Raw genomic sequence first — 13,406 nt, 5'->3', positions numbered from 1 at the left:
TGCAACTTGACAAGGTGCTTCTAAAATTTATATGGAGGCAACCAGACAATTATAAGCAAAAAGACAATTCTGAGGGAAAAGGACAATGTAGGTGACTTACTATATCATATATAAAGATGTTATGCAAGGATAGTAATTAAGAAATTATAGTATTTGCCAAGAACAGACAATTAGAAGAGTAGAACAAAATAGAGAGCCCAGAAACTAATTCTTGCGTAAATGGACCTAAATTTACATAATATAACAGAGATGAAGTCACGAATCAAGGGGGAGGGTGGATGGACTCTTCAATAAATGATGCTGGAACAGCGAGTTAACCAGGTGGACACTAAGTGCTCAACAATGTCCAATTTTCCTCTCTTACTAGACACACTGAAGTCAACACTTCCACACTACCTTGCTGCTGGTCAGGCCACGTGACAGGCTATGACAACGACCTATGTGCAGAAATGATATAAGCAGGAGTGGGAGCTCCCTGCACTCTCTTCCTACAATGCTAACAGAGGAAGCTGTATATTCTGAAAAAAATGGCAGAGCTATTTCCGCCTGGGTCTTTGAGAGACCTGTGGAGCAAAGAACCACTGTGCTCACCCCACCCCAGAATGGCCACCAATGTTGCACACTTATAAGAAAGCAACAAATATTTGTTGTGTTAAGCCATTAAGATTTAGAGCTTAGTTTGTTACAGCAACATAACTAGCTTATCCTGATAGTGCAGTTATCCTATGTGCCAACTAAAGAACATCACTCGCCATCCAGCTCTACAAGGATTAGGTCATTAGCCACCGCAGGATCTGACTTCAACACACCCGAAAGGAGTTCAGGTGGAGATCAGGACTGAGGCGTTCTGGGAAAAACTGGCAAAACAAGCCTTCAGATAGTTTGATATATTCAGGAGAAAATTTTACGAACCTAATTTCTTGCATCTTCTCATACCCCAAAAAAGCACTAAAATCATTAATGGACACATCTGCTCCTCATGAGTAGCAGCAACCCTCTACCAAGATGCGTGCTGGATTGCACGTACCCCTTCACCAAAATCATATGTATGCTGACCTTCGCCCCTACCTCTTTGGAGCAGTTCCTCAGAGCTATCTGAGAGGCTGTCTCCCAGGCTACAGTCCACAGTAAGTCCCCAAATAAAGTTGAAGTCACAGTTCTCTCATTGTGCAGTTATTTTCAGTCGACATATGGAAAAAAATAAATAAAACTAGATCCCTACCTCAGGCCACAAGTGGATTTTAATTTAATTTAGACCTAAATATGAAAAAGAAAAACTTTAAAATTTTTTAGAAGAAAATATAAAAGGGTACCTTTCTGACCATAGGGCATAGAAGTGTTCTTAAATAAAATACAACAAAACTCAAACCATAAAAAATAAATTGATAAATTTGAGTACATTAAAATTTTAAAACTTCACCACAACAAAAGACACTATAAACAGAGTAAAGAAACAAATTCAATTTGGAGAAGTTATTTGCGACCACATAACCAAAACAGATTAGTATCTAGTTTACATAGAAATCTATAAAATGATAACATATCACACCCTGAATAAAGAATAGAAATAAATATTCATATTCTAATAAATATAATTTAAAAGTATACACATTATAGGGCTTCCCTGGTGGCCCAGTGGTTGGGGGTCCGCCTGCCGATGCAGGGGACACGGGTTCGTGCCCTGGTCCGGGAGGATGCCACGTGCCACGGAGCGGCTGGGCCTGTGAGCCATGGCCGCTGGGCCTGCCCGTCCGGAGCCTGTGCTCCGCGACGGGAGAGGCCGCAGCAATGAGAGGCCCGCGTACCGCAAAAAAGAAAAAAAAAAAAGTATACACATTATATATAAATTATGTATAGTATATATTACAATAAGAAGAAATATAATACACTAATATTTAACTAAATAAAGTAGATGCAGATGCTTGTGATCAGAGAAACAACTTAATAGCTATGACTTGTGGCCTGATAATCTGCTCTGCCCCTTAGTGCTTCTCAGTGCTAGAGATCTATGTACTAATTTTTTTCAAGTCTGGTCTTTTATGTTTCTCTTAGGAATTTTCCCCCCTAATGAGATTATAAACTGTCAAGGATGGGGTTGAATTCTGCAACCCACATGCCTATTCTGCCTGCAGGTGTTTTTGGCTTACCTGGCATGACGCTTTTTCAAAGATTTAATTTGAATATCTCTAAGTAAAGCTGTGGGTCTCCTCCATTCACAACAGGCCCCACTATTCTCTACAGTCTTATTTTCAGCACAAGCCCACATATTTCTTAGCTTCCTGATCTCTATATGCATTAAAGTTATGACTTCTGCCTATGGGCAGTGATTAGCCTTCATTTTTTTAATGGATAAATCTATAAACTCACTAATGGCCAGACAGTGTGCTATTTGCTGGAGCAATGCAAATAAAACACAGTCCCTGCCTTTGCTGGAGCTCAAAGCCTATTAGAGACAGACATAAGTAAATAAATTGTAACACTAGTGAGTGCAATTAGAGCTATACACAAGGTAGCTCCAATAGCTAGGAGAGACTGAAAAGTAAAGGTAGGAGGATGGAGGGGTGAGTAGAGGCTGTGTATAAAGGCTCCTTAGAGGAGATGATACCAGAACTACATTTTGAGAAATAAATTCCCAGGCAATCAAAAGGGAAATGAGCATTCCTGGCAGAGGGAACCTCATATCTAAAATCACAGGTAATCTGTATGGGGAGCACATCAAGTATGAGAAGGTAATGGGAGATGAGGCAGCAGCTCAATTATAAAGGGCCTTGTATGACTTCAGTTAAAACTGTGGCTCTACTACTTGTTAAATGGGTGACTTTAGACAATTTGTTTAACCTTTGTGTGTCTCAGTTTCCTCAAGAATCAAGTACAGATAATATTTTCTTCCAGTGTTCCAATGAGGGTTTAATGTGATAATGTTTGGTTAAATTCTTAGCATAGCACCTAGTACAATGAGATGCTATCAGGAAATGTTAGTTTAATCTAACCCATAGGGCAGTTCTCCAGGCCTTCTGGTCATTTTGATGGCCTTTCTATGGGGGCCCATTACAGCATTTCTTCTTAATGTTTACCTGTAGTCTCTAATATTTCAATGATAAACACTTATGACTTTCATAATAGAATTAAATAAAGCCTTTTTTATAATGATGACTTTTTGGTAGGCATAAACAAGCTTATTTTAAAATTTATACAGAAAGGCAAAGAACTTAAAGTTGGTAAAACAATTTTGGAAAATAACAATAAAGTTGGAAGAATCACTCTATTTAGGCTAGAATGTCAAGGCTTACTCCACAGCTACAATTATTAAGAGAGTGTGATATCTGGCAGAGGACTAGACACATAGATCAATGGAACAGAACCGAAAACCCAGAAATAGACCTACAGCGAGAGAAAGAGAGAGAGAGATTGACTGATTAATTTTTAAAATTGGTTCACATAGTTGTGAGGGGCTAGAAAATTCAAAATCTTGCAGAGCAGGCCAAGCTAGGCTGGAGAACCAGTGAAGAGTTGATTTTGCAGTCTTGAATCTGAAAGCAGTAAATCTAGAGGCAGAATTCCTTCCTCCCTGGGGAAATCTAAGACTTTTCTTTTAAGACTTTCAACTGATTGAATGAAGCCCATCCACATTATGAAGGGAAATCTGCTTTACTCAAAGTCTACTGTGTAAATGTTAATCGCATCTAGAAAAATACCTTCACAGCAATATCAGACTGGTGTTTGGTGGAGGGAGGGGGAGTGGGGTTTGTTTTTTGTTTGGTTTTTTCAGGGATAAATGATTTCTTTGGATTTACATTCCCCTATGAAATACATATGATGATTCAGTGAGTCCATGTATGAGAAAAGACCCTCTTAATGACACCATCTTTTATAAACACTAATTATTTTTCCCAAGTCTGGATTTCCTGGAAGTCACATCACTCACAACGAAGCTTATCTTTCATTTCTGCCATTTTAAAGGCAGGCCTACTTCTAGCCTGAACCAGGAGAAGTACAGAACCCACAATTTGTCCAACACCCTGACAGTGTTTTATTTCAAACTCTGGTCCCTGCCCTGTGATTAGAAAGAAAATTCTGCCAGTTTGCTCCTGACAGCCTCTGCTGTGGGGAAAACTGGTATCAGATGTTCTCTGAAACATACTGCCTTTCATCTAGACTCAGAAGCTAGATGTGCAATTAGTAGAAGGAGGAAGAGGTGGTGGTAGAGGAGGGGGAGGAAGAGGAAAAGGAGGAAGGGAAGGGGGAGGAGAAGACGGAGGTGCATGGCTGTGCATACCAGCCACCCACCTGAGCCCAGCCATCAGCCATGGTTGTTGAGGATGAGACTGCTAAAAAGACCTAAGCAGGATGGGAGAGAACCAAGGTAGTTCCTTCTACAGCATCATGGAGATGGATGACTTCCCAGCTCTCCGATTCATAGACTTCTCTGCTTCCAGCCACCTCACCCGTGCTTCATCTCAGGAGTCATTTTTGCCATCAGGTTAGCTGAGGCTTATGGGCTTCTCCTTGTGGTTCTTCCCACAGTTTCAGCTGGGGTCCAGGGATTATTACTGTCTTAGGGTTGGGCTGCTTAGGAAGTATCCATGGGGGTACTGTTGCATAATCCAGCTCCCAAAGGGATTTATCAGGTGCTTTTCAAATACAACATACTCCAGGACATCATTGGCCACATCTTCCTGTCCATACATCAAACAGCCAAACTGATCATAGACAGTCAGAGTCTGCTGGATGTGCATGAGGACAGTGACCTGGCCATACATGTTGCTCTGCTTTCACAGACTTCAGCAGTGAATCTGAACCACTGGAGTGGTTCTAAAGATTCTACAAAGTTCTGGCAGATGGGCTTATGTTTGATGTCCCAGACGACATCCAGAAAACAGTGATTAGTCACCAAGGTGTGAAGCCAGTCGTGATCTAAGTTGTTTAGATAAATGTGAGCGGCCATGAAGATATCCCTAGCTTTTTCAGGGAAGTCCTTCGTTTTAAAATTAGCATCATATTCTTTTATCTTCCGAACGGACAATTGCGAGGCAACATTCTTCTTCCACTGCTCAGTGCTCTGTGTCAGGCTTCCTTTGAAAGAAATGACATGAGAGCATCACCCTCAGGAGGAACACAGGCATCGAAGACACCAGCTGTACAGGTCAGACGTGTGAGATGCTCCAAATGTTCCAGAGGCATGACCAGTCCCACCTTCTGGGCATTCTATAAACTCCTTTTCTGATTCATATTTGGGTTCACAAGTAGGGGGTATGAAACGTTTTTTAGTTCTCACTAGAACTACAGCTATGTACTGAGTCACCAGAACTGGCTGCAGAGACCACCATTCTAATGGTCTGGATAAGCAAGACAACCTCCCCCGGCACGGGGGCTGCCATTTTTTTCATGCAAGGGCCCCTGGAATGGGGACTAAGAGTGAAGAGCCTGGGACAGGTGAGAAGGCGCATAGGGTGGAGCTAGCTCCATATGGAACCCAACTGCATACCATAACCTAGCCAAATTGACACATAAAATTAAGCATGACAGTAGCTTTTTTTGATAGCCAAAAAATAGAAACGGATTAGTGACTAAACAAACTTGTACATCAATATCATGGAATACCACTCAGCAATTAAAAAAAAAAAAGCAAACTATTGTTGCAGGCAACAACTTGGATGGACCTCAAAGGCATGCTAAGTAAAATAAGCCAGCCTCAAAAGGTACTGTATGATTCCATTTTGTCATTTAATTTTAAAATAACAAAATTATGCAGATGGAGAACAGATTGGGTTTAGGAATGGGGACAGGGGATAGGTATGGCTATAAAGGGATTGTAGGCAAGACTGATGGAACAGTTCTATATCCTGACTGTGGTGGTGACTACACCAATCTACAAATGTGATGAAATTGCATAGAACTACACACACACACACACAATTGGTAAAATTTGTGTAACCTCAGTAGATTCTACAAATGCCATTTGCCTGGTTGTAATATTATACTATGGTTGCCCTTAAGGAACTGGGTGAAGGATACATGAGACCTCTTTCTATATTATTTTTGCAAATTCCTGTGAATCTACAATTATTTCAAATTAGAAGTTTTAAAAAGTACGGGGGTTTAATTTGGTTAGGTTGTACCCAACCAAATTAATTATTCCCAACTATCTGTGACCTGCTCACTGTACATCAACTATATTATATAGACTTTCTGTTGGTAATTCTGTGCTCCATTTTTAAAATCCATGAGCCTCTGAATGTTTCTCCAAAACCTGTAAAAGATTAATTATGGTCAGCCCTATTGGCAGACACCAAAAGAAGCTTGTAATCATCGATCTCTGCTACACAATTTATTTATTTATGGATGCTTCTCTTCTTTTACCCATAATTTCCTACTCGTGGAGGGAGGGAAGCAGGGAGTTTTCTTTGGCTGACTTGGTGTTTGGCAGCCACTTCATAGTGAAAACTAGTCTGTGCTGGGCAACTGAGATGCAAACCAGCAGGTAGAGAGAGAGAACGACAGGTCTGGAAGACAAAGATTCCTGTCCAGATCTACACCTTGCACACAATGAAACCGCAGAAATGACTACTAATATAGTGCAAGGCGGGGAGGGGCACAGTTTTTCCAACAGTAAAATTTTGATGCCAAGGGGGCCATGTGCCCAATGCAGAAGGCAGAGGGATGGTGATAAAAGGAGCCATCTAAAATTAAATTGTGATTGAGAACCAGGATCGAATTACAAGATAAATTTCAAACGGTAATAAAAGTTTGCAAAGTCCTAGGTGAGTTTTCTGAAAATGTCAATTGATATGCATTTACATATCTTACATGTATCTATATGATTGCCCAATCAGATTGTAAGCTCCTCAAAAGTTGGACCCTAGAGTGGCTGGTCTAGTTTGCTGCAAGTACTAGCATTCAGTAAATTACAGAAGGCTACTCGCATGTGCTCAGTACCTAGTCTTGGCGTTCTTTTGCACATGCAAATTCATTCTGTTTAATCCTCACAATTATGCCATTAGCACATCTTATTGCCTGCATTTTGAAGACGTGGAAAAGCACTCAGAAAGTTTTAGTGACATGCTCAAGGATTTATATAGGCAATAAGTGGGAGGACTGACAGTCAAATATAGGTCTGTGTGTCTGGCCCTAAGACCGTGTTCTCTCAACAGCAATCAATAGTTCATGATTATAGTTCTAATGACACAAAAAATTCCTTAAGTTGCTTTCTGAATCAAGCAACAGTATGTTATGCTCTATAACATTTTAGTGTTAATTGAAATTGGGAAGTCTGGATATAGTAACTCTTTATAGAGAATATAATTCGTCTATAGTGCTTCCCAACATAAAAATGATATTAGTTAGAGGGAGAGAAGGGAAAGGAAAAAAACTGAAAAGAGGAAAGAAAGGAAGGTTGACTCTGTGCTGGCTTTAGAAAGGAGCTTTATCCAAGTTTCAGAGCACTGTGAGGTTATTGCAAATTCTGAATTATAGCAGTTTCCAATTACAAAAAGATTTTGGTGACATCTTAAATCTTGCAGGTAGTATTAGGAACTTGTGTTGAAGGACAACACAGATTGTTTGTGACAGCAATAGAAGGTACAAGCCCTGCCCCATGCAAAATTTTTACTTCTACCAAGTAATTCCAGAGGCATTTTTTTAAATTAAGGGGTAACATAAAACAAAACAAAAATATCTGATACAGCCTCTCAAATAGAGCACAGGATTAGAGCTGAAGTCTAATGTAAAATATGGAGTGAACTGCATTAGCTGCTGAAAATGTAGAACTTTACCTGAGTCCTGTATTCCTGGAAAACAGGGATGATCAATACATCCTTTCGTATTTCAGAAAACAGCTTATTGCAAAGAATCACCCTTTCACATGTAACTTATACATAAGATGTTACAGAAAAACCCGAAGAAACCTTTTGGCCAACCCAATAAAACCCACGGATGACCCCACTGTTTATCTATGACAAGGCCAGACACAGACCCTTGAAATTTCCATTCTTTGTCTTCTAAAATATTTGTTGAACTGTTTGTCCCCACTGAACAATCTGGACACTAACGTGACTTGACCAAACTTTCATCAGGCTTCTCTCCTTCCCCCAGGACCCTGAACTCTGGGCCACCCTTGGGCTTAAGCAAGCACTGGGACACAGAACAAAACCCCTTAACAGCCTCTCCTGAGAATCAGCTGACCACAGAAAAAAAGACATTTTCTGCTGAACTGACCAATCAATCCCCTGCTCCCCCCATTCCCCACACTCAGATCTTTCTAACCTTGTTTACTCCTCCCTTTAAAAGAAACCCCTTTCTGCCTGGCCTTGGCAACGTTTGTAGATATTATTATGGTCAGAGTCTTCTGTTGCAGTAGTTCCTTTCCTCTTACTATAATAGTCATCCCCCCTCTCTCAACTGCAATAGCCTTTTCAAATAAAGTCCCTCCTTACCTAAGTCTGGATTTGTTTTTTATTTGATACTACCTAAAGATGGAGTTTCTAATATTTTTGGAAGCATTTTTCTCCTCTGTCAAAGTTTGCTTTTATTTATGATTTCTCTTTTATGGATTTTAAGTATTCATGCCTGGTTCAGACGTCACACAGGCAGAGGGACCAAACCCTCTAAGGGTGTTAACAAGCTTCCCACATACCTCTTAGGTTAAAATGGAAATGAATAGGTAGGAGGGCTGCTTCCATATGCAAACGCCACCAGATAATCAATTCTATTCTAATATCTCGCTGGCTGCAGAATTACAGCTTCTGGGCCATTTAATTCACTTCCAGCTAATGCCTGAGGTGCCAATGTATACCAAAGAAAAAAGAAAAAGTAGATCAAACTAAAATATTTCCTTAGGTCACAGCAAGTTAAAAGCCTGGCCAACTCCAAGTTTCACAGAACATCTTTGTCATCTTATCCCTGAACTGGCCCAAATAAAAAGTTTGCTAGTGTTAACAAACTATCAACTTTGCACCTTGAAACTATTTATGTTATCACAAAAGTTTCAATGGCATTATTCTCAAACAAAAGTGAGGACACCGTAGACTGGCAAAGGGTATTTTTGGCTAGTGCATTTAATAATAGGTAAAGTCATAATAAGTTAAAAATTGTAGATCACATTTAATTATGCATATTTAATGAATTACTTACTGAAATCATAGCTAACTTTAAACACCCAGAGTATGTAGTATCTATAGTCATAGGGTGCTTTTGCTGATTCTTGCTCAGAAGTTTCTGGTACACACTGTCATGGTTGCCAGGATCAGCAGTGTGCTGCAAAATGTTTAAAAACTGGCTCTGGGGGAGAGGGTAGGCCCTGATGCGTTGCACTTGCCAATTTCCACAGTGTAAATATTCCCACCATGGCTCATTTGAAGCTATCAATGTGACTGCACTTGGAGTTGAGAAAGAGATGCTCAGCAACACACCATAAAGATACAATAGAAGTAAATAACCTCAAGAGAGCATAATAATAAAATGAAGTAAGATAATTAGGAAGTGATGAGTTTTGAGTATATATAATTTGGGGTTTTAGTATAACTTATTTAACTGTAAGTTTGTGTAATTTAACTTTTTTTGTTTGGTTTGGTTTGGTTTTTTGTTTTTTGTTTTTGTTTTGCGGTACGTGGGCCTCTCTCTGTTATGGCCTCTCCCGTTGCGGAGCACAGGCTCCGGACGCGCAGGCTCAGCGGCCATGGCTCACGGGCCCAGCCGCGCCGCAGCATGTGGGATCTTCCCAGACCGGGGCACGAACCCATGTCCCCTGCATCGGCACTGCGCCACCAGGGAAGCCCCTAATTTAACTTTTAATAATGGCTGTGTGAAACAACAGGCTTGCAAAATCCCAGGAAATTTATCAGTTTCTGTATTCTGGCACAAGCTGGTACCAGTGCCCACCAGTGAGTGAGTCCAGGATCCATCCTTCACTTTGGCTACAACCCCTAGAGGACTAGGTAACATTATTTAAGACAGGAATGATTTGGCTCACAGAAGCTTAAAGGATTTTACTGGCCAAAATGCATATACTACCTGTGGTGGGTTGAACTGTGGCTCCCAAAATATATGTCCAACTGGATCCTGTGAATGTGAGCTTATTTGGAAAAAGGCCTTTGTTGATGGAATTAAGTATCTCAAGATGCGATCATCCTGGATTATCAGGGTGGGCCCTAAATCCAATGACCCATGTCCTGATGAGAGCAGACAGACAGAAGAAGAGAACACACAGAGACACAGGGAGGACGTCCACGTACAGAAGGAAGCAGAGACTGGAATGATCCATTTATAAGCCAAGGAATGCCAAGCACTGCCAGCAGCCACCAGAAGCTAGGAGAGAGGCATGGAACAATTCTCCCTCTTAGCCTCCAGAAGGAACCAACCCTGCTGACATCTTGATTTTGGCTGGCTAGCCTCCAGAACTGTGAGAAAATTAATTTCTGTTTTTTTAAGCCACCAAGTTTGTGGCAATTTATCATGACAGCCTTAGGAAACTCATACACTACCCCATGACAATTAGTCTTGGTCAAACTGGGCTCAGAGAAAGAGGCTTTGGAGACTTTTAAAGTGATAAATTAATAACTTGGACAATTATGCAGCACTATAACCATGTACAGTCACAGTGGAGGAGACAAGTGAGGTCTCAAGGGAAAGACAGCTTCCTGGTGGCATTCTTCTCTGCCATAAAATGTCATCTCAGTACTCCTTATAGATCAGGCATGGCTAGACTCCCTGGTGACCCAGACATAACCTCAAACGTACCAACAGCCAAGGCTTATTTACCAGGTGGGGGGAACAGATGTTCTTAAATTTCTCAGCGATAACCTTTTTTACCTCCAGAGGTTGTGCTCCTGTTTTACAGAATATTCTAGTTCTATTAACTGGGAAACAAAAGGGTAAAGGAAAAAAAAAACTGTGAGATGTAAACATCCAAGAGACCTTGAAAAGAGTAGGAGATTTGAAATTTTACCATTGATTACGATTATTAATCTGACTACATAATTTGTGGGGCCCAGTGCAAAATCTCAAGAGAGTTCCCGCAGAGCATTAAACCAAGTGAGAGCCCTTCTACACACGGGTCTTGTGAGACTGTATAAGTCACACGCCCATGAATCCAGCCCTATTAATGGGATATCAGACCTAGCTACTACAGATTAGAAATTGTGATACTTGCGCCTAATATACTATTCTCAAAATTTTTTCAGCATTCTTACTTCCATTTAGAAATGACCGGCCATATATCTGTTGCAAATAAATGCTGACATGCACTGAATTTTTTTACATAAATGTTCATAGAAGCTTTATTCACAATCACTGGAAAAATGGAAAAAACCCTTATCTTTCACCTGGTGAATGTAAAACAAACCGGTATTATCCATACCATGGAACACCACCAAAAAGCAACAACATGGATGAATCTCCAAGACATCATGCCCAGGGAAAGAAGCCAGCCTCCAGAGGTCAAATCATGCATGACTACATTTATGTGACACCTTAGAAAAGGCAACTCCACAGGGATGGAAAACAGATCACTGTTTGCCAGAGGTCGGGGTGGTGTGAGGGCTTGACTACAGAGCGGAAGCATGAGAGAATATATAGGAGTAAGGGAACTGCTCTGTGTTCTGATTGGTGATGGTTATATAAAACCTTACATGTGTCAAACCCTCAGAACTTGTACATCCAAAAAAATTTTAATTTTATGGTATGTTAACTTGGAATTTTTTCAAATGAAAATAAGATTTGGCTATATATCCAAATAAATGTCTCTTAAAAAGTACTTTACATTTTCCATCTGAGTTTCTGCCAGAGAGGCTGCTTTGGGGGGCTCTGCCACAACAGCCCTGATATTCTGTGGGACTGTTTTTCCATCTGTAAAACAAGATCAGTCCAGAGCAGTGATTTTTCATTCATCTCTCTCCCCAGTTTCATCCCTGGGCACTTCTTTGTGAGGTAGGGGCACATTTGAAGAGAAAGAATGTTCAGCCCAGCTCCACTGGGCTCCAGACCCACAGCTCTGCATCAGTCAGAGCAGTTGTGCTTTGCTTTATTTCATATATTGTCTCCAGAACTTTCATTTAGAATAGTTGGTCCCAAGCCACATGGTTAGGTACCTGAGGAGTTTAAACAATCCCACATTCCAGGGCCTAGTGGTAGGGCCAACTCCATTGTCCCTTGGGCAAGTGCCCCCGTAGAGCTTGGTGGTTAGCCAGACTGAAGCACTGGTTTAAATGGTCAATGATTCTAAACAAGATGTTTGAGGAATAGCTGGAATCATGCTCCTTGCTTCACAACCTTTGGACATACAATGGGATTCTGAAAAGGCTGCTAAATCTAGGCTTCCCCTGACATACCATCTGAAAGGAACTTAAACTTCCCCCTCCCCCCACAGGATGGATGATTTTGGGGAACATCACTTTGCAAACAATAAAGGGCTGTGCATAGATGGAGGGAATGCTGTTATGAGGATGAAGGCACAGACCAGGGACCAGCAGGGCCTGAGAGTAGCATTAATACTAAGAGCCGCCCTTTACTGTAAGCAAGTACCCTGTGCCAGTCACACTGCTAGCAGTCCTTTAATCCTCACAACTCTGGGAGAGAAGGGCTGTCACTGTGGAGACTGATAAGGAAACCGAACCTCTGAGAAGCTACAGGTCACATGATGACAGCACCAGGTCCCAGCCCACACCTCCAACCTTCCAAGCCAAGGGAAAACCTTGAGGCCTGACATCAAGCCTGCTCTCTCAGCACTCACCCCCAGAGAAAGGGACTAATGCCACCTTTCATCAAAGGCTGCTGGGAAGTCACCACAGGCACTTTGACACCTTGCCATCTGGAACAGCACTCAAAAATTATTTTTAAATTTTATGTAATGAAATGCTTTCTTCAAAAACTATCTTATGCTTCAGTCTAATCTATAAACCCAGAGTTAGACTGCTATGGTTGAAGGTCGGGGGAAGGGTGGCCTGAGGCTCCCAGGGCTCCCAGAGCACCACTTGATCACTTATCTAGCAAATTGGCACTTACTGTGAGAGGTACAGGAGCCATGATGCCTAAGGCCCTGGCTCTGCGCTCCAAAGAATGAAGTGGGATTCTGGCTGACTTGCTCCTGAGAAGTGGGACGGGGGGAGGGCTGCAGGACTCCAGGCCTGCCACTTGCACTGAGCACTGCTGGCAGGTCCATCTGAATGGGCACCACCTGCCTCACCTCCTCCCTGGCCTGGCCCCAGTAGTCGTGCTCTGGCACTCACAGGGTAGGAAACTTATTTTCACCATCTTATATTTAGGGAGTTTTATTCTTCAAAGTTACGGATTATAAGGTTAAAAACTGCAGTCACCCTCCCTTTTTTCTTGGCCTTATAAGAGCCATCATCAGATTTTCTGTATCAACTAAAGTAGAATGTTCAAGTTCAGGTCTTGGTGTAGGATCAACTGCA

The 13,406-nt window shown here is 41.4% G+C and overlaps 1 pseudogene; it reads right to left on the bottom strand.

Annotated features, from left to right (window-relative positions):
• Window positions 1–4,476: 4,476 nt before the first annotated feature.
• Window positions 4,477–13,017, bottom strand: LOC112395737 (39S ribosomal protein L45, mitochondrial-like; annotated as a pseudogene).
• Window positions 13,018–13,406: the final 389 nt, after the last annotated feature.

The sequence above is a fragment of the Neophocaena asiaeorientalis genome, unplaced genomic scaffold, assembly GCF_003031525.2.
Source record: "Neophocaena asiaeorientalis asiaeorientalis breed wild unplaced genomic scaffold, Neophocaena_asiaeorientalis_V1.1 scaffold202, whole genome shotgun sequence".
NCBI classification, from domain to species: domain Eukaryota; kingdom Metazoa; phylum Chordata; class Mammalia; order Artiodactyla; family Phocoenidae; genus Neophocaena; species Neophocaena asiaeorientalis.
Note: the sequence above shows the minus strand (reverse complement) of the source record. Positions and strands in the feature narration are given on the sequence as shown.